The sequence below is a fragment of the Amphiura filiformis genome, chromosome 16, assembly GCF_039555335.1.
Source record: "Amphiura filiformis chromosome 16, Afil_fr2py, whole genome shotgun sequence".
NCBI lineage: Eukaryota > Metazoa > Echinodermata > Ophiuroidea > Amphilepidida > Amphiuridae > Amphiura > Amphiura filiformis.
The window spans coordinates 28,956,641-28,964,628 of NC_092643.1; positions in this window are offsets into that span (position 1 = coordinate 28,956,641).

The following is a 7,988-nucleotide window of genomic DNA, read 5'->3' on the forward strand; positions in this document are numbered from 1 at the left end:
TCTACGAAACGCAAAAATCCGTTTTCCGAAATAATGTAAAACGTAGAAGTTTTAGCCTTATCAATTCGAAAAACTCAGTAATTTATTATAGATACTGATAGAGCCGGTGAGTTACTTTTTAATTTGCATTATTTATTCCCGATTCCTAAAAAATACAGCACTACTTTTTTTTTTGGGGAATTAAAAAATATTATCTTATTTTTCCAAATGAAACATAACTAAACCCCAACCCTTTAGCTGGTTCTAACTGGTAAATTAAAGTTAATGTAATAGTTTTGTAATTCGAGGGGATGTGTGTCAAAAACCCGGTGCCAAAAAACATGTTTGCATGGTTTCTTATAAAAAAAAGTCTATAGCGGATTGCAGCATGGTCACTGAGTAGGCGAGTCACGCGGCTCGGTTGCTCCACTATTTCTGTTCATTTTACCCATTCCCCCTCGGATTTGAGAGCTACTTTTCCAAGATGAATAATAACCAAGGTTCAGGGAAGCAGAAGAGACCAGGAACACCTGGGGAGGTCAAGGAACAACAAGAAAAAGCAGGCTAAAAACTGGACTTTGCGTCGACAACGCAGGAGTTAAGCTTAAGCAGCCATGATAATTCCAAGTCACAAGCAGACGGCGGCGGCGCTGTGCATGAACAACAACCACAATGGTTTACAGCATACGAGCAAAGGTTGGAGGATCGTTTTAAATCTTTGTATTTGAAGATCAAGCTGGAAGTTAGTGAAGCCCTGGATTTTCACAATGAAGCATGTGATTCCAAAGTGAAGGAGTTGCAATCAGAGATAGATAAGTGTTGGGACAAAATAGATGATTTAGAAAACCGTGCTCGTCGTAATAACATTGTGCTGTTTAATATCCCAGAAGGTTCTGAAGCAAATCCAAGCAACTGCATTGACTTTGTGAACAATTTGATCACAGAATTCATCGACCCCAATATTCCAGAAGGATCAGTTGATATTCAGCGAGCGCATCGCACGCCGACTGGACCTCCTAGACCAGGTCAGATCAAGCCCAGACCCATTCATGTATATTTCAACCAATTTTCTCAGAAAGAAATGGTTCGCAAGGCAGCAATTCCAGCTTTCAAAGCAACAAAGTATAAGAACTGCAAACTCTTTGTGGCTGAGGACATAAGCAAGCGTCTCCAGAATAAGAGAAAGGAAATGTTACCTACCTTCAAGAAGCTTCGTGAGGAGGGCAAAAGACCCTTCTTTTCCTACCCGGCCATCCTGAAATATTGGGAAAACGGCGCTGTCAAAGTCTTCAAGATCACACCAGATGTGAATCCTCTCAGTCATCAGAATACCCCATTGAGGTCTCAGCAACCAGCATTTTAGTCTAACTTTCAAATTCAAGAACTTGAACTTTCTTCAGTGACATTTGGTTGCATATATTTGCTTTCATCCAAATATCTTCATTTTGGCAAAACACTTTCATTATCCAGCTTCAGTTTTAAGCGGACATTTTGTGTCTTCTTGCCAGTTTTCTTTGGAAAAAATATGTATGAAATTGAAGTTTAAAAGTTTAAAATTCAAGTCTAACTCTTAAAAAAAAAAATTTTAGGCCATTTTCTTTGGACTTGAACCATTTTGTGAAAAAGGACACTTATATGACGTTATTAAGTACTGTTTCTCATGTTTGTTCCCTTTTGCGGGAATTTAGGTGGCACAAACATTGATGTATTCAAGCCAATTGGCTTTTTATTATCTCTTCACGTGCTGCAATGTTTCAATCTTCTGCATGTTTGCTGTTTGTTCTCAAAAGAATCGATCCTATTCCTTTCTCGAGGGAATTATGGAGGCATTATATCAATAGACTTTTAATTGACTTTGAACTTTATGCCTCAAACTTTGCATTTTAATGTGGAGTAGCCACATGCCACTCCTTTGATCAGTGATACCTGTCGGTTGGAACTGTGATAAAACTTGAGGTTCCACCCATGATGTGGTTTTCTGTGACAATTTTGTATTTGTGTTTGTTTTTGTTTGTGTGTGTGGTGGTCTGTTTTAGTGTTTTGTTTTCATGTTTCATGTTGTGCTCATATTTCATGTCTTGTTTTTATTATCTTGATCTTGCCATGATATTTAAATCTTTAATGATCTTTTGTAACTTGTTTCTTTTTTATATTCCCCAGATATGGCTTTAAAGTTTAGTACCTTTAATTGCAGAGGGCTTCAAGATAATTTTAAACGTAAGAAAATTTTCAGTTATTTTCATAAACGTAATGATGATATTATTTTTCTACAGGAGACCCACTCTTCCGTGAATGATGAAAACTGGTGGTCTACCCAATGGGGCGGTCACTCATGGCTGTGCAGCTTTGCTTCTAACAGTAGAGGTGTTGGGATTTTAATCAAGTCTTCTGTTTCTGTGACTACAAATGCGGTTATTAAAGATCCAGATGGTAGATACTTAATTCTTGATGTTTTGTTGAATGGTTTACATTTAATTTTAGTAAATGTTTATGCTCCCAATAAGGATGACCCTGATTTTTTTCCTGATCTTTTTTCATTACTTGATAATATGGATTCTTCTAGTTTTCTTGTTGCGGTGATTTAAACATTGCTTTAGGTCCTCTGGATTATCAAGGTTCTCTCACAAATCATTCTAATATTAATTCAAGAAATGCTCTTGAAGCTTTAATGGATGAATTTAATCTAGTCGATATTTGGAGGTCTGAACACCTCAACACCAGGAGTTATACCAGGCAAAAAAACACCCTGTTGTGCTTTCCAGACTTGATTACATTCTTGCTTCCAGTAACCTGGCAAACAATGTTAAATCATCTAATATCATTTCTGGTGTTAGCTCTGATCACTCGATTGTTACAGCTAAAATTTCAACTGATGTCCATGCAAGAGGAAAGGGCTATTGGAAATGTAACTGCTATTATTTGAGACATGACTCTGATTTTGTTGATTTTATTAAATCAAAAATTACTGAGTTTAAAAATATCCATAGTCAATCTCCTGCAAACCCAAACATCATTTGGGACAGTTTGAAATGTGTCATTACAGGCCATTGTATTGAATATACCAGCAGAAAGGAAAAGGAACGAAATCAAGTAAAGTCTAATCTTCTAAAAGAAATTGACAAAGTGAGAAAGGACATTTCTGAATTTTCTAATATCAATAATGATGTTAGTCTTGATGTCTTGGTTGAACGACTTAGTTCTCTGGAAAGTGATTTAAATAATATTATTGATCAAGAGACTGCTGGGCTAGTTGTCAGATCTAGATTAAAGTGGGTTGAGCATGGTGAAAAGAGTACCAGATATTTCTGCAATCTTGAGAAGCGCTCCTCAGAGAAAAAGGTCATCCGGAATCTTATGAAGGAAAACGGTACCATTCAAACTGATCCTGTTAACATTTTGAAAGACCTTCATGGTTTTTATGATGATCTTTATACTTCTCGCTCTACTACAGCATCAGACCAAGCTGCAAGTACTTTTCTTGATCAGCTTGAAATTCCTCAGCTGTCTGAAGAAAGTAAAGAGAAATTGAATAGACCTGTTACAAAAGCTGAACTGCTTTTGAATTTGAAATCTTTGTGCCATAACAAAGCACCAGGTTTAGATGGCCTCCCAGTGGAGTTTTACATCGTCTTTTTTAATGATATTGCTGATATGTTAATTGCATCTTTTAATTTTTCCTTTGAACAAGGCCTTTTGTCTCTTTCCCAAAGAAATGGTGTTGTTACCTTGCTTCCTAAAAAGGACCGTGATCCTATTTTTGTTAAAAATTACCGTCCTATTTCCTTATTGACGACTGATTATAAGCTTATTGCAAAGACCATGGCTAATCGTCTCAAACTTGTTCTTCAGGATCTTATTCATGATGATCAAACTGGTTTCATGAAGGGTAGGAATATTGGTTGTAACATTAGTAACATTATTGATTTGATTGAATATTCGATATGAATAATATCCCAGGGTCTATTGTCTTGTTAGATATAGAAAAGGCTTTCGACAGCGTTGAACACAGTTTCTTATTTCAGGTTTTAAGTCGGTTTAATCTTGGGGATAATTTTATTCAGTGGGTCAAAACTTTTTACAATTGCCGGAAAAGTTATGTTATCAATAATGGTTTTCTCAGCAATCCTATTGACATGTCTCGTGGAATTTTTCAAGGCTGTCCTATCTCACCCTTTTTGTTCTTTTTTCCATTGAAATTTTGGCTATCGCAGTTCGCAGTAATGAAAAAATAAAAGGTCTTAAAGTGGGTAACATAGAAAAGAAGATTAATTTGCTGGCTGATGATACCACTTGTTTCTTACAAGGGGATTTAGAATCTTTCCAATTTCTCTTCAACATCCTTGATAAATTTGCTTCCTTTTCAGGTTGCAAAATCAATATGTCAAAATCTGAGGCCATTCATATTGGCAGCTTAAAAGGTTCTGATTTCCATCCCTTTGAAGATATTGGGCTGAAGTGGAAGACAAACACCTTTAAAACCTTAGGTGTTAATTTTCTCTTAATACACATGCTCTTTTTGAGCTCAACTTTACCCCTAAACTTCATCAAATTGAGCAAACACTCAATTGCTGGAGGAGTAGATATTTATCTCTCTTGGGCAAAGTTACAGTTGTAAAATCCCTGTTGTTACCCCAGCTCTTGTATCTCTTTTCTGTTCTTTGTATAAACATTCCAAAAAGTTTTTTCAAGAAACTGAATAGTATGTTTTATAAATTCATTTGGAATGGAGGGAATGACAGAGTTAAGAGGGATGTCATGTGTAATGATTATGATAATGGTGGTCTTCGGATGATTGACCTTCTTGTGTTCTCACAGGCTCAAAAATTTGTGTGGGTTAAGCAGCTGCTTGATCCTAATTATTCTAGTTTTTGGAAATCCCTTGAACTTTCTGTTTTATCTTCTTTTTATCCAGATTATACTGTCTTGTTGAAGACAGATGCTCCAGATTGTGTTTTAAATACCCTGTCAAATTGTCAGCTAATTGAGACTATCAAATTATGGTATTTATACAAATGCAAGATGAAGGAAAAATTAAACTGGTCTGATTTCCATCTCCAGGACCCAATTTGGTGGAACAAAGATGTTCGGTTAAAAACAAAAAGTTTTTCTTTTACCCTACTTGGGATGAAAAAGGGATCCATTGCATTTCAGATCTTTATATGGGTCACAATTTAGTTAAAACCTTTGAAGATTTGGTTTTAGAATTTGATATTTCCATTAAAGACAGGAGAAAATACAATTATTTAATGAATGGGATTTATTTGGATTGGTTCCAGAACCCTAAGAACATTCAAGAAAACATTTTGATACTATTTCTGCTTCGCTTTTAGATGCAGAGAAGGTTTCAAAACATGCCTACTCAACTCTTAGGAACCAAGCCACTGTTGAAGCTGAAAACAAATGGGTTGATTGTCTCGATGTGTTTGATGAAATTGAATGGAACTGTGTGCATAGTAGCAATTTTAAATGTACTATTGAAACCCAGTTACGATCTTTTTATTTTAAATTTTTTCATAGGGCAATTTGTACAAATAATTTTCTTCACAGAATTGGTAGGGTGGATTCACCCAATTGTTACTTTTGTAATGAATTGCCCGAAACAATTTTGCATTTATTTTGTGAATGCAAGAATGTGTCTCCCATGTGGGATGAACTATGTTTTTATATCAACAGTGTCACTGGGGATTCTTTTACATTTTCCAAATTTGATAAAATGTTTGGTATCAGGGATACCTCAGAACATGACCTTTGTATTAATTTCCTTTTTCTGTGCCTTAAATTTTACATTCATAAGTGCAGATTTAAACAGACTAACCTTAGTTTCAATGCTTTTCTGAATATGGTCAAATTGAAGCAGAAAATTGAGTATAAAATTGCTGAAAGTAAAGGTAAACTGCGGCTCCATTTCAAAAAATGGACCATTGATCTTGAAGCATCTTAAATTGTTGTCCTTTTCTTCAATTATTTTCAAACTGATTATGGCAGGATCAAGATGGGTGTAACCAAGTAATGTGTGCACTTGTTTGACACAAGACTGGTGCTTGTGTTTTGTTTGTAAGAGTGAACGTTCTCTTTGTCCATCGTCTTTGTCTCTTTTGTGATTGTCCTTTGTACCTGTTCTTAAAAATTTTGACTATAATATTATGATTTAATTCATGATCGTTGGGAACTGGTGGCCCATTGTGTATGTTTTTTTTCCCTCCACCAGTTCCAAGAACAGGGAATAAAAACTTCAAAAAAAAAAAAAAAAAAAAGTCTATAGCATTTAAAAAAAAAGTCTATAGCATTCAAGGTATACGGTAGGCTATGAGTGTGCTCATCAATTGGATATTTTATGTTAGTTTAATGACAAGATACGAATGTGTTTTCCAAAAATTAGAATGCATGATCTGAAATTAGTCTTAGTGCAAGTCTTCAATTGTAACAGCGTACGAAAACACCCTAAGGGACCATTCATTATTAATGCGGGAGGGGGCAAAACATTGGGGGGAATTTACCCCCCCCCCCCCCCATATACGCCTATGCCAATATTTATAGGTATGTGCTTGCAGGTGGGATGGCCATGTGGTGAGGAGTGAGTGGATTGTGTGTAGCATGTGGCAGTTGCGTAGGTTTCTTTTTTTGACATTGGGGGATAGGACTAAGAAAAATTTCTTAAGTATAGTAAATGTTTTGCAATGTTTTTTGCCCTATTGAAGCTAAAATGGTAAAATATAGTGCAAAATGGGAACAATTTCGTGCGAATTTAGTCATTAGAAAATTATGTACGGTATGATTGATATTGTTACTCGTATCTCCAAGACCTTCCAGGATACTTGGTATTACTAAGTATAAAAAATAGTGAATGACTGTTAAATTTCACATGACCCCTCCCCCCCATCAGGAAAAATAAAATCCCATAACCCCACTGTTTGTCAAAGTGAAAATCACATAACCCCCTACATTTTCCCGCCCCCTCCCAAATTAATAATGAGCGCTCCCTAACAACACAATTTGCCAAAAAATAGAATTTGACTTTTATTTCCAGATCTAACTAAAGGACTAGGATTTAGCCCCATGTTTCATTTGGCAGAATTCAGGAAAGAATTTCTTTCATCCAAAAAACTTCAGTGTTGTATTTTTCTGGACTGAATATAAGGAGTACTATCACTGTTGTATGTGGCTTCGTCATAATATGCGTGATTAAAAGTATTTCCCTTAACCGGTTCTTAACCTTAACAAGGATAAATGTGTCTAAAAATAGTTAGAATAGTGCATGTTGATAATACAGAATAAAGTTCCGTTTCAGGCATTTTAATTTCGAAATTATGTTGAAGGCTGCTAGAGAACTATTCTCAAAGTGGGTAGTTGCGAAAACGTATACAGGTGTACATGAATTTAAAACTGTTTTTAAACAAAACAAAATCAAATTTATGTTCATAGTTTGTATGTAGGCGATATTGACGTGGGAAAATATCATCTTCCTGACTAGACTATTTTACATTCTAGAAATAGATTACTAGTATTTGGCTATGGACAGAACTTTGTGGTACAACTTCTTGACTTCTTCTTAATACATCAACAAGATCAAGATTCTCTTTCTGTTTCGTCATCAGCAGAAGGGCATAGGACTGAGTTTGTATAAAGTTCTGGATAATGTTAGTAAATAACATTCTGCACTTTCCGTACTGAGTTACGTTGCGCAGCTGAAGCTCAGAAGAAGTATCGTCAACTAAAATAGTATAGGCCTACAAATAGCCATGCATACGGATCCTGAGCTTGAATCATACAAATGATTGAGTATGATTTCATGAATGACAGCGATGAGATATATTTCTTCAAAATAGTGTGACATATTTTTTGTCAAAGGAAATAATATGACAAAATGGTGACTTTGACTTGCTTCAATTCAGTTGGAAATACTACCAGTCTGGTGGCTTTTTTCACACTTATTCTTATGGGACTTTTATTTCTCAGCTATGATCCAGACAGTGCAGGAATGACTAAGTACTACAGTAGGTATAACTTAT